Raw genomic sequence first — 13088 nt, 5'->3', positions numbered from 1 at the left:
AGGCAGCCTCGCTCACTTGCCGGCCAACCAGGGCATTGAGCTCCTCCTGGCGCTGTCGTATTAGGCTTATGCTCTCGTCTGTGGCCCTGCCCCTGTTTCTCCTCAGCGCAGCTTGCTGCATGTGGCCGCCATCAGGTGAGCTCGCCACGGGACTCAATAACCCTGCCAGTGATTCTCCGGCATACACCTCATGGATGCTGCCATTTGGTGTGTTGCATGGGCTGTGGTGTGAAGACAGCTGGGGACTGGGTGTACGCTGCACTTCCGGTGTCGGACATGGGTCCTCCACATCACTCATGGGTGCCGTGGTAGCTGCTTCCCCGACGGAGCTATTGGCTGCGGACAGCGTGCCTTCTGCCACTGGCTCCTGAGTGGTGGGGGTGGGTGGTGTGGGTGCTACCAAAGTGTCGGATGGGATATCAACCCTTGGTGTAGTCGGTGCGTGTGTGGCTTTGGACCGCTGGGCCACTCCAGATTTCCCAGTGCCCCTCGATGTACTGGGCCTGGTGCCTGCATCCTTGCCCTTGGCCTGCTTTTTGGGTGGTGGGGCCTGCGTTGCAGAGTCCAGCTCCTCACTGTCAGATTGTGAGCCTGTGGGGGAGCAAGACAGGGATAGCATCAGTGATGGGTCAACGTGCATCATGCATTTGTTGTTGTTGCTGCAGTTCTATGGATTTGGACATCTAGTTTGGACATGCAGTTGTTGGCCAGATGGGTGGGTCATCCAGACATGAGTCAGGGTGACACGTGTGTGAGGTGCTGCATGCATGTTGTTGTGTGGGGATGTGCAGGGTTCTATACATGTGTGTGTGATGCCCCCATCCATTAGATAATTCCCATGTCACATTTGGGGGAGGACCTCATGCTTTCCATTGCAGTGTTTTGCGTGGACACTCACCTCCATCTGACGTTGTTGCCACACCGCGCTCCATTTGGCCCACTCCCTCGATGGATTCAATGCCAATGGTGCTGGCACATCTTTCCTCCCACTCCTGCATCTTCATCGGGGATCCTCCTCCGCCTCCAGTGCCCATGGCCAGACTCCTGTTGGCCGATAGTATACTGCGTACACGGAGGCGCAGATCATCCCACCGCTTGCGCACGTCCTTTACGGTGCGGGGGTGGTGCCCACCGCACTGACTTTCCGTGCCGCCTCTGCCCAGATCTCCTTTTTTCTCAGCAGTGCGGGACGCCGCATGTCGCTTGCAAATACTACATCTGCGTTTTCAGCTAGTGTGTCTGCTAGCATTGTCAACTCCTCGTCGGAGAAGCGTTGTTTGCGCTGGCACGCATCACCTTTCTTTAGGGCCTTGGGCATTCTTTGATGTCATGGGAAGAAGTTTTTCCAGCTGTGGTGTTGCTGCAGGTCCTGGGTGCAGAGGATGGCAATGGATTGTGATTTTAAAGATGGCCGCCAAGCTCTTTCCCGTTCCTGTGCGATGACGCTATTTCCGGTTCCGCTTTTTTATGGTGACCGCTAATAGCGGTGACCGCTAATGGCGGTAAGCGCTATTAGCGGTAACTGCTATTTCCATGTAGCGTGAGGGCGGAGGTGCTATCATCACTTTGGTCAAAGCCGGTAAGGTGCTCTTGGGGGACTTTTGCGGCATGGCGGTAGGGTCATTTACCGGCATGGCACTATGCGCGTGTCCGCGTACTCGGAATGGGGCGCTATTAACGGTCGCCTGCGAGGGCAGACACGCTAATAGCGCCATGCCGGTAAATTCCGTTTTTTATCGCATACCGAAGGTATCTGTTGAGAAAGCCCTATTTGAAGTATCCTCGAAAGACTGATGGTCTCCTAGGAGAAGCTCCTGAAAAAGTGTGAAGATGTGAAAAGGAGAAGCTGGTGACCTCACGAAAGATATGAGTGATGCATTGGGAAGGATGACCAGAGAAGAGAATGCATAGGTGATATAGAATCTGATGTTGAATAAAGAATCAAGAAGGCTTTTATGTGCAGAATGAAGATTGCATGTGTGAAGAACACTGTAGAAAACACAAGCCGTTTTACAATTGCACCGACACTGCAACGCAAGTAGACTAATTATTCATAAGGATGGCTATACATAGTATATAGACTGCAGGCGGTGCCACCAACGTATATGTAGATAAAATTCAGAACATTCAATGATACAATTTTAATAAGGGAGTCTCCATGAAAGAAGACTTATTGGAAGCTATGTGTGCCGCAGCAAAGAATAGACTTGAATTCAAAGCAAGACCAAGGAGGCTGTCTGGCTTGATGTCAAAGACTGGAAGCAGCCAAGACCTTGTTATCCACCTGTGAAGAACAGCATACGTGAGAAGCAGAGGCATCCCTTGATAAGTTGCAAAGAGAGAACACCGGGAGTACCAAGTTTCTTTATTAAAGACAATTAAAGGCCACAATATGAGCAAATTCACGGCCTCTGATCACGTGAGCTGCAGATGAAAATAGATTATGAGCTTGGTGCACCAGATTGAAGATAGCGAGTGCTCACACTCCCTTATATTCCCAGAGGCGAGAAGCTACTACAAGGCCAAGTTCAAAGACAATGTAAATGGCATACGGAATGAGTGTTTAGAGATGTTGGGCTAATTGGGTGGAAAAATACGGTCAAGGTCACCCACCAGCATCTGCGGTACCAGCTTACATGCTGCTAGAGCATTGAATGTTCCAGAAGGGTACAAGCGTGCCAACCAATTATAGAAGGCCGAATAATGAAGAGCCTTATCGCTTGAGAGCCAATGAAGTGTTGTGTTTCTACTTGCTGTTGAAGATGGCTTGCACTATGAATTGCACTAAGGGAGGGTGTGAGTGCCCACCTGATTATAGAGACCCAATTGTGATCCTATCCCATATAGAAAGTATACTTAGACATTCCCCCTTAGCCAACCAAAATCTCCTGTAGGTTTTATTTTAATTTACCATGTAGTATGAAGTCACATATGACATATTTTTAGCATATAAGTGTTGTTTTTTATTAGATGCTTTGAGATTATGCTGTGAGGCGTCAGTTGATGTCCGCTGTACTCCCTGTTTTAGACAATTGTTAACACAACTGAGTTATTTGCCAAATTGGCAATATTTAAATCAAATCGTTATAGAAGTATAGTATCAAAATGGACATGATTCTAGCTTCATTTCATCCATCATCAAGTGAAGAATACAAGTACCAGATATTAATTGATGTAAACCTAAAAATGTGATATTTTTCCCTTGTATTTTAAAGATTTAATACACCCAACTCAAAAGATTTGAGGACTGCTATTTATGATGTGCAGAAGGACGTTTGGATTGGTATAAAAAAGCCAAGCATTATTTATGTCAAAAATGCAAAACTGAAAATTTGCTCACTAGATGTCTGTGACATTTGATGACTTTCTTCTGTCCATGACCCCTTCCAATTAAATGGTCTACATAAAAAGAACATCAGGCAGTGGGTGAAATAATGTCACCAGTATGTGAGAAGGAAACATTTTCATGGAAGACAGCAGAGTACTATACAGCAAGATAATGTGATTTGTCCAGGATCATTGTATCTTCCATTGTCCATGCTGGGATATGCCTCTCAGCACTTTGGTTCCACAGTCTCGAATTCTGCTTTCTAATCACCCCCTATGACTATCACTTTATGCTTTGCACTGGAGGTGGCTGTTCAGTTTTTTTGTAGCTCTCATCTGGAGGATCTGTGCTCTAGAACTTCACCATACTGATGCTAGGTTACTTTTTATAACTAGCACTATCTGATACAGGCACATTGTATTGCAGCACAGTAGGTGGTACCATCACAGAAGTATACACACACACACATGTTTATCAACCTCAGAAGTAGGAAAAGCTGAGTCAGCCTTGCTGGAATTTGGCACTGTTATCTGGCATATGCATAGAAGTATCAGTAGCACGTTCTTAATAAACAGAACTATCTTAAGAGCAAGTGAGGCACTCAAATTTATCAATATGCATTTTCAATTGTACACAGAAGGGTGCTGTGCTACAGCGAATGCATAACTGTCTGTACTACAGTGAACACAACATTACATGATCAGAGCGGAATGTACTTGACGGCACCAGCCCGGAAGCAGGTTTGGAGCCTCAGCAGCACTTCATAAAACCTCCTGACATGTGTTATTTTTGTTGTGTAAAGAATGGGCATTGACTTCTTTGAATCAGGCAGCCATGTTCCACCCCTAGGTGGGGGCCTAAGGCGACTGCCTCTTCTGACCTCTCATAACAATGTTATATGGCTAAAAGTCAAGGGATATTCCTAACTTTTCCCAAAGTACGCTTTTGCCAAATTATTGTTGACACACTTGTTACCACTTTTTTTTCTGCGAAAATGCAGAGGGTAAGAAGGGTAATTTGGGGTAAGGTATATAAAAAGGAGGAGTGGGAGTAGGAAGTGGGATTTCAGTGGTCTCATCCATGCGAATTGCAGTAAAAACAAAATGTAATAACATGGCAAAAAACATTCAGGAAACGTGTATTTAGGCGGGGAAAAAACAGGAAAGCCTCATAGATCCGATCGGGTGGTGTAATTTCTAAATGCCTGCTGAATTTCAGGAGTTTTGTTTTGTTACGCTGTCACCTTCATGTCACGTCAACCAAAGTTGTTTCACTGTAAATGAACAGCTTGAGTTGCAATGACATTAAAGTGTCAACGTAACGAGACAAAACCCCTGAAATTCACCAGGTGCTGGACGTTACGCCACATTAAATCTTAGCTCGCTGTTGCACAGCCTGTGAGCATAATGATTGTATGAAAGGTAACCAGTGAAAGCATCAAATAAGCCCATTTTTTAAATCCCTTATGACATCAATGACATCACTGGAAAATAGCGTAACCTGATGAGATCACAAATGGCATCGTGGATGGCATCCCGTATGATATCTTCTGGGGCATTACCAATAGAATGGCAGACACGTGAAAGTATGAGACATTTAAAGGCGTTCACTCCAGTACATAAAGTTTGTAGATAGTATTATGTAATGTGCAATGTTGGTTTTCATTTATACAAAGTTATGTTCTTTCTAAAGAATGACATTGGCCCTCATTACAAGTTAGGAGATAAGGTACGGCCCTTACCGACATGGAGCAAATACCGTGTCCGTGTTGCCACAAGGCCGCTATTAGAGGGCGATTACGAGTACGCGGGCACAAGCTTTGCGCCATGCCGGTAATGATCTTTCCGCCCAGCCGTAAAAGGGCAAAAAATCGCCCTTACCGGCATTGCACAAAGCTCAGATAGCTCCACCGCCATCCAAGTGACCGCTAATAAGCGGAACTGGAAGTAACGTCATCGCACAGGAACGGGAAAGAGCACGGCGACCAACTTTAAAAACACAATCCATTGCCATCATCTGTAACCAGGAGCCATCTCACCACCACACCTCTACCCAACCTATACCACTACCTGCAGCATATCACAATGCCCAAGGCACTCAAAAAAGTGCAGAGCACTTGCGCAAGGAGCGCTTCTCACCAGAGGAGTTGAACATGCTGGCCAAGACGCTGCAAGAACATGCGGATGTCGCCTTCTCCACCAACATGTCTCGACCTGCAGTGCAGCGGAAGAAGGAGATATGGGCGGAGGTGGCACAGAAAGTGAGTGCCGTTGGCACCACCCCTGCACTCCTAAAGATGTCCGGAAGCGCTGGGACGACCTGCGCTTACGCGTGCGGAACATCCTCTCGGCCAACCGCAAGCAGGGGATGGCAACAGGTGGAGGTGCGGACTCCCCCATAAAGATGCAACCCTGGGAGGGGATCTGTGCAAGCACCATTGGGATGGAGGCTATTCAGGGAGTGGGGGACATGGAGCGAGGAGCCCCATCATCGGCTGATGCAGGTAGGTGTCCCAAATGTAACACTGCAAAGACCAACACAATGACGTCCCCCTGAACTGACAGTGCAATGATGGAAAGCAGGGTCCACCAGACACATATTTGCAAGACTGCCTACAGACAGTGCACAGCACCATCTTGTCCACCTGCATGATGCACTGCATGTATGTCTCATCTCAGACGCATTCCTGCATCACCCACCCAAAAGCCAAGCAACCCGTATGTCACTACCCCAATGCCAATCAACGGCCATTCCATATCAATGCAGCTACCCCAATGCATGTCTGATGCATGTAGACCCATAACTAATCCTCTCCCTCTCTTGATCCCCCACAGGCACGCCATCAGACAGCGATGACAGGACCCCAGGAAGGATGCTGCAACACCACACAAGAAGGCCAGGGCATGGTGGGAGAAAACCACCCCTCTACATCAAGGGGAAGAGGGCAACCTGGACTACCGCGGAAGGGCAAGACAACCCGAGAACCCACAGCACCAGTGTGCACTACGGCCCCCACCACAGCACCCACACCAGCCACCAACACACAGGAGCCAGTGGCTGAAGGCACTGCATCGTCTGCCAGCAGTACTGTGGGGTAGACAGCTGTCACAGCAGCCGTGTCCGATGATGAGGCAGATGTTCTGCCACATGGCACAACCACTGCTACAGGCCCCCCGCATTCACCACACCTCTCTCCATCCAGCATACACAACAGAAACAGCCATCAGCTGTCTCCTGGGGAGTCATGGCCCAGTAGTTTCAGCCCCACGCCAACCGTACATGAGGAACCAACCATGTCGGTAGCACCTCATACATCTACCAGTGTCCTGAACAGCCAAGAGGGGATCAGGGCAATTCAGAAGCGGTGGGAGGAGCTGTCATGGTGTGTGCTCCGAAACCCCTGGAACTATTGGGCCCACCCCAGTCCCTTTCACCCAGAAGGACTCATCAGGCCCCAAGGAATTGCCCCAGAGCCTCATGGACTCAGCCCTGGCGCCTTTGGCGCCAGGCTCATGAAATGGGCTGAATTTATGGAACTACTTAATCTGCCTAGTGAGGCTGAGCCTTCTGTATATCCAGGGTGTGGCAGAGGGACTACTTTTCCTGAGAGACATGGTGTGGTAAAGGGACTACTTTACCTGGAACAACTTGCAAGGCTATTTAAGCCACACCCTGCAGGCAGAACATGCTTTGTGTTATTCTGCACTCCTGCAGCGTAATGGTCACCGTGCCTGCTCTGTCCTCGAGTTTCTACAGCCACGCCTGTCTGAGATTTCCATCCATCGGTGCCTGGAAGAAGAAAAGGAGAAGAACAGGTGTTACTACAGCGACAAAGGCCTTACCTGCAATTCCGTCCATCGGTCTCGTCTCCAGCTGGTCTTCCGACAGCCGCCCTGTTGGGAAAGGACTTCTGCGTAGGCATCCAATACTCACCCGGGATTCTGCATTCCGCCGGGTTACTTTGGAGCAGTTCTTCCATCCTTCATCTTGGGGCCACGCCGCACCTGCAAAAAGGGAAGAGAAAAATAGCAGGTTAGTCAAGCACAATACCAAACGAACAATTGTTCAGCCATCCAGCACCACTCATCTGTGCTAATACTCACCTGGAGGCAACCAGTTCAGCATCCTAGGAGAGTCAATTCTTCTTCCAACCTTCCGTATGAAACTGTGTCTGCAAGAAAGACAAAACACGTTTAAACCTTGGAACAATAAGACTTTGAGCATCTATACCAAGCTGTAATTGGGATAGAGACTTGCCTGATTAATCCAAGCATTCCCGAAACACAGCAACAGACACTCAGGAACAGTGAAGTAACTGTGCCCAGAGAAAAACTGAACCTACTGCGCCCCTGCTGAAGGTCAAGCAGGATGGAGAGCCAACCTCACCAAACTCAAAGGTGAGCAGGAGAGGAGTCGGGCATCAGGAGGTTGCAGGAAGTGGGACTAATCCAACCCACTCATTAGCTAACATCTTGTTTCAACATTGCAGGCTAATGCCTCCTGGGGAGATAACAGGGGAGAGGACACCATCATACCATCAAAACTATGCCCGTACAAATATCGGTCATACGGCTATGTGCTACGCCCCTGTGGAGACCAGGTGAGCGTGACAGAACGCGAAGACTTCTACAAATTCTCTACCTGGGTGTCATGGAAACCTCAGAGACAGACCAACTAGCCCAGCTTTTGGGGGAACTCAGGGCTGAGGTACATTCGGCCCGGCAGGAGACCAATGCTTTAAGGAGGGAATTGATTGTGTCTAAAGATCGTACTGATGAGCTTGCTAAACAATTGCTTCAATCCCAGGCGGGGCAAACACCGTTACCTGGATGGGGTCAACGGTTCCGACTACATCCAGCAATCCAGTTCAAGTGGTCCTGCAGGAGCCTTACCTTTGGCACCTCCAGAACGATTTGCAGGAGACCCAAAAAGGTATGCGGTTTTCATGAACCAGTGCCAACTACATTTCCTATAAAGGCCAGGGGCCTTTCCAAACGACCAATCAAGGGTAGCCTTTGTTTTGTCTTATCTCAGTGTCAGTGCTGCGGACTGGTCGGTACCTCTAGTCAATCGGGAAGATCCGATCTTGCGAGACTTCCAGAGGTTCCAAATGAACATGGAGAAGTTGTTTGCCCGCCACTCTCAGGGTCAGGCATTGGATAATGAACTCTTGTCCCTGCGCCAAGGCAATCAAGATCTGTTGACGTACATCGCAACCTTTAATAGACTGATAGTAGAAACTGATTGGCCAGACGACAAAAGAACAAGTCTGTTTTACCGGGGCTTAAGAGGGGAGTTGAAGGATGTTTTAGCTCAAGTGGTCAACCCTCCTAGTGATTTTGTGGAATACATAGATCTGGTGGTTCAGCTTGATCAAAGACTACAGAACCGTAAGGCAGATCGAGCTAGAAAGGACACTCGGGTTTTGGTACGCCCAAAGGAGAATGCATCCAAGACCTCCGACTTGGCCGAACCCATGCAGATTGGAGGAGTGCGAGGGTCGTTAACCAAGGCTGAAAGAGATAGAAGAAGACAACAACAGCTATGTTTGTATTGTGGCTCAGCCGGCCACTTCCTTCGAGACTGCCCTGTAAAACCACCCAAGAAGGCAGTCGGAGTTGCCGGCAAAGTGGAAACGGAGCAGGAATCAGAAAACTTCCTCGCCTGACAAGCGTAGAGGTCTGCTTGTGGATCGAAAAGAAGGACTCTCAGACCTCGCACCTCGTCTTGCCAAAGATCCTCATAAATCACCAACAGCTGTCTCAAATGCATGCAGTCAGAGCATACATCGATAGCGGAGCCATTGGAAATTAAATGGATCACGATTTGGCTACAAGGATGAATCTTCCTCTGTGCGAAAAGGTAACTACAGATTTAATCACCACTGTCGATGGAACTGAGATCGCTTCGGGTCCAGTGACGCACTCGATAACAGAAATGACACTTTTGTGCCAAGACGGACATCGGGAAGACATTGGCCCTCATTACGACCCTGGCGGAAAGTGACTGACCGGACCGCCACAGCGTAAATAGCGTTTCCGCCATTGCACGAAGGAGCAAAGTGCGGCCCATTCCGACCCATCGGGCACGAGCACCACGGCATGGCGGAAGTGCAAAGTCCGCGATGGCGGAAATGAACCCAAAACGGCCCACACCGCCGCCGTACGGTGCCCTAGGTGCAATACCGCCACCCATCACAGCGGACACCGCAGTGTGCGCCTACCGGAAAGTACGGTGACCGGAAATATACGGAAACGGAAGTTAAAACATGGGCCCGGAACGGGAAACATCCCGCCGTACACCTATAAAACCACTAAAACCACACAACCACTAAAATCACTACCCTGAGACACACCCCAACCCGTCATCCACCCTAGCGAAACCAAGAAAAATGGGAAAAGTAGCGAAGAAAGCGTGCGACCGCAAGCGGCAGGTCCACTTCTCCCGTGAGGAACTCACCGTGCTAACAGAGACCCTCCAGGAGAATGCTGCCGTCGTCTTCTGCACGCAAATGACCAGGACGGCACTTGCAAACAAGAAGGCCATATGGGCTCTGGTGGCACAGCGGGTAAGTGCGGTGGGGACCGCACCCCGCACCCCACAGCAATGCCGTAAGCGATGGGACGACCTGCGGATACGCGTCCGCAGCATACTCTCTGCCAACCGCAACATTGCCACAGCCACCGGGGGAGGTCCTGAATCACCCATCAAGTTGACCCCCTGGGAAGAAATCTGTGCCTCCACCATCGGAATGGAGAGCATAGAGGGAGTCGGAGGGATGGAGAAAGGAGTGCAGACATCCGAAGATTCAGGTAGGTGGGCCAAATAAAACAATGCCAAATCCACAAAGTCCATCCATGTGAAGTACCATGCGTCCACATAGTGCAACAGAAACACATGTCCAGGAGAACGTCCACACACATCGGCCTGATAGCGCACGTTAAAACCCACAATAAATACATAAAAAATTAAAAACCCCTAAAACACGCACTACACGTGCAGCAGGCACACCCTAACTGCAGGCTGCCAAACAACTGCACCCTCACTCCACACACAAATGAAAGCACCTCTAAGGCCCGACCCAAATCACCCTCAGGTACCACCCCAATGCATGTGATACAATGCCATTCCAATTCCCACAGACCCATCAATAACCCTCTCCCTCCTTTACTCCACCACAGGGTCCGATCCAAACGACGAGCTTCAGGACACCCCTACCAGCACACCTGCAAAGAGGGCCAAGACCAACGGCCAAAGACCCTCCACCTCAGCTGCACGCATCAAGACACGGCAGCAGCACAAATCAGGTGGCAGCACAGAGGAGGGAACATCAACAGGCACCCCAGCAGCCAGCATGCCCACAACACCACCACCACAGGTCCCCCCAACGGATGCCACAGAAGGCACTGCCTCCGGTGGCAGCAGCACCATAGGTGACACCCCATTGATGGCAGCATGCTCCGACACAGAAGACGGGGATGTCGAAGTCAGATCCATCCATGACCTGTCCCAATCCCCCTGTCTGTCCCATCCCGTACAACATGAGGATACCACGCAGGGGCACCCACAAGACGACGACTGGCCATCCCCCACAAGCCCTGTGGCAAGGCAACATGAGGACAACAGCCCCTCTGTGACACCCCCGCAAATGGCCATGGCCCAGCAGAGGCAACAGTCCCTCGACCAGTTAATCGTGCAACAGCAGCAACTGGCCACGCTCCTCAAGGACCATGCCGATGAATGTGGGGGCACTAAGGCAGACATAGAAACATCAACTGAGACACTTAGGGTAGAAATGGAGAGAGGTACAGAGACACTAAGGGCACAAATGGAGAGAAGCACCGAGAGCCTGAGGGGGAACTGCAAGGACGTATGTGCCGAACTTGCCGCAGTGCGCCGTGTGCTCACTGAGCTCTCGCAAACCCTTAGGGACATGCATGGACGTGAGCAGGCAGAGACATCATCCGTTGCAAGTTCCGTCCAGGGCAGCCCCCAACGTAGATCTGGGAGGAACCTGCGCTCCACAGGCAGGGGTGCCCCTGATACCCGCAGAGGGGGCTTGCAATAGCGACTGCCCACTGACAATGAGCATCTTTGGACACTGGTGTTCGGGGGGGAGGTAGGAGGGTGGAGGGGGTGTGTTGGGCTCACTTGGGTGGCGGGTCGATAGGGTGTACAACATGATATCACATATGCCATAAAAAGTGCACGATCAACCAATGAGATGTGTGGACATTGATCTTTGTGTACTAGGCCATCATAGGCGTACAGTCCATATTGTGCATGTCCCAGGCACACACAGTGCCACGAGTCCCGCGTCCATGTATCAGCCACCAGGCGTGAGTGCTAGAAGCATACAACAATGAGATGCTGACGAATGTCACGGCCCTCCGGTGCCTCGCAGACTCCTTGAGGTGCTGCCACATCCCCACCCTCATCATGACCATCATCAGGTGCTTGCAGTTCTGCGTCAGGGGGCATGGGCACATTTCTACGTACGCACATGTTGTGGAGCATGACACATGCCATCACCATCTTTGCAACCTTCTCATGGCGGTACAGGAGTGCCCCGCCAGACCTGCTGAGGCAGCGGAAACGACCCTTCAGTAGGCCGAATGCCTGTTCAATGACTACACGGGTACGTGAGTGGGCATGGTTGTAGTCCTCCTCATGCTGGTCCCGTGGGTTCCGGACTGGTGTGAGGAGCCATCTCTTCAGTGGATATCCAGCATCACCTGTATGTGGACGAGAAACGTATGATGTGGAATGCCATTGCTACGTACGCACACCCCCCCCCCCCCCTTCCTGCCAGGTCATTGCCGAATCACATACCCCACATTATCATGCATGTAATGAGACTCACCGAGTAGCCAGGATCTGTTTCCTGCGTGTCGCTCCATGTAGCGTGGTATTGTAGAGTTCCTCAAGACCATAGAATCATGGGTTGATCCAGGGAATCGGGCACAACAATGTGTAATGATCCTGTTGGAGTCACACACCATTTGTACATTCAGAGAATGAAATTGTTTTCGGTTGCGGTACTGGGCCTCCATGGCATGTGGGACGACCAATTCCACATGGGTGCAGTCGATGGCACCAATGCAACCCGGTATGCTGGCAAGTGCATGGAATCCCACTTTTGTGTTGGTAATTTCCTGCTCCAAGCGTGGTAGGGAGATGTAGTCGTCTGCGTGCTGCAGGAGGGCATCGAGCACTTGCAATAGTGTCCGTGAGAACAGTGGCTGAGAAATGCCATGCAACTGTCCGACTGTGTGCTGGTAGGTGCCTGTGGCCAGGAAGTGGAGTACAGACACCACCTTCAGTAGGGGTGGGATGGCGGTTGGGCTATCTATCATGCTGACAAGGTCAGCCTGTGTCATGTCCACAATGGCGGCTATGGTGTCCCGGTCCAGACGGTAGAGGGTGTGGATCTGCTCATCAGTGAGGTTGAACGGATGTGCTCGGAGGCGTGGGATTGCGGGCTGCCTGCGTGGTGGTAGTGGCTGTGCTGGCGGCCCTTGCTGGCCCTGCCTTGGCCTCCTCCTCCTCCTGCGTCTCCTCCGTGCGGCCGGTTGTAGTTGGTGTTCGTCTTCTTCTTGGAGTTGGAGTACTTGCAGTGCTATCAGGTCCCCCAGGGCCAACATCACGAGTCCTGCCGGTAGCATTTCGGTGTGGTTGTGGGAGGAGACTGGCTGTGCAATTTATGTGTTTTCAGGCTGAATGGCCTCCACCTGTGGTGATTCATTCCACCTGTGCAAAC

Source organism: Ambystoma mexicanum, chromosome 9 (assembly GCF_040938575.1).
Source record: "Ambystoma mexicanum isolate Mex_15411 chromosome 9, UKY_AmexF1_1, whole genome shotgun sequence".
NCBI lineage: Eukaryota > Metazoa > Chordata > Amphibia > Caudata > Ambystomatidae > Ambystoma > Ambystoma mexicanum.
The sequence above is the reverse complement of the archived record's forward strand: the minus strand, read 5'-3'. Positions refer to the sequence as shown.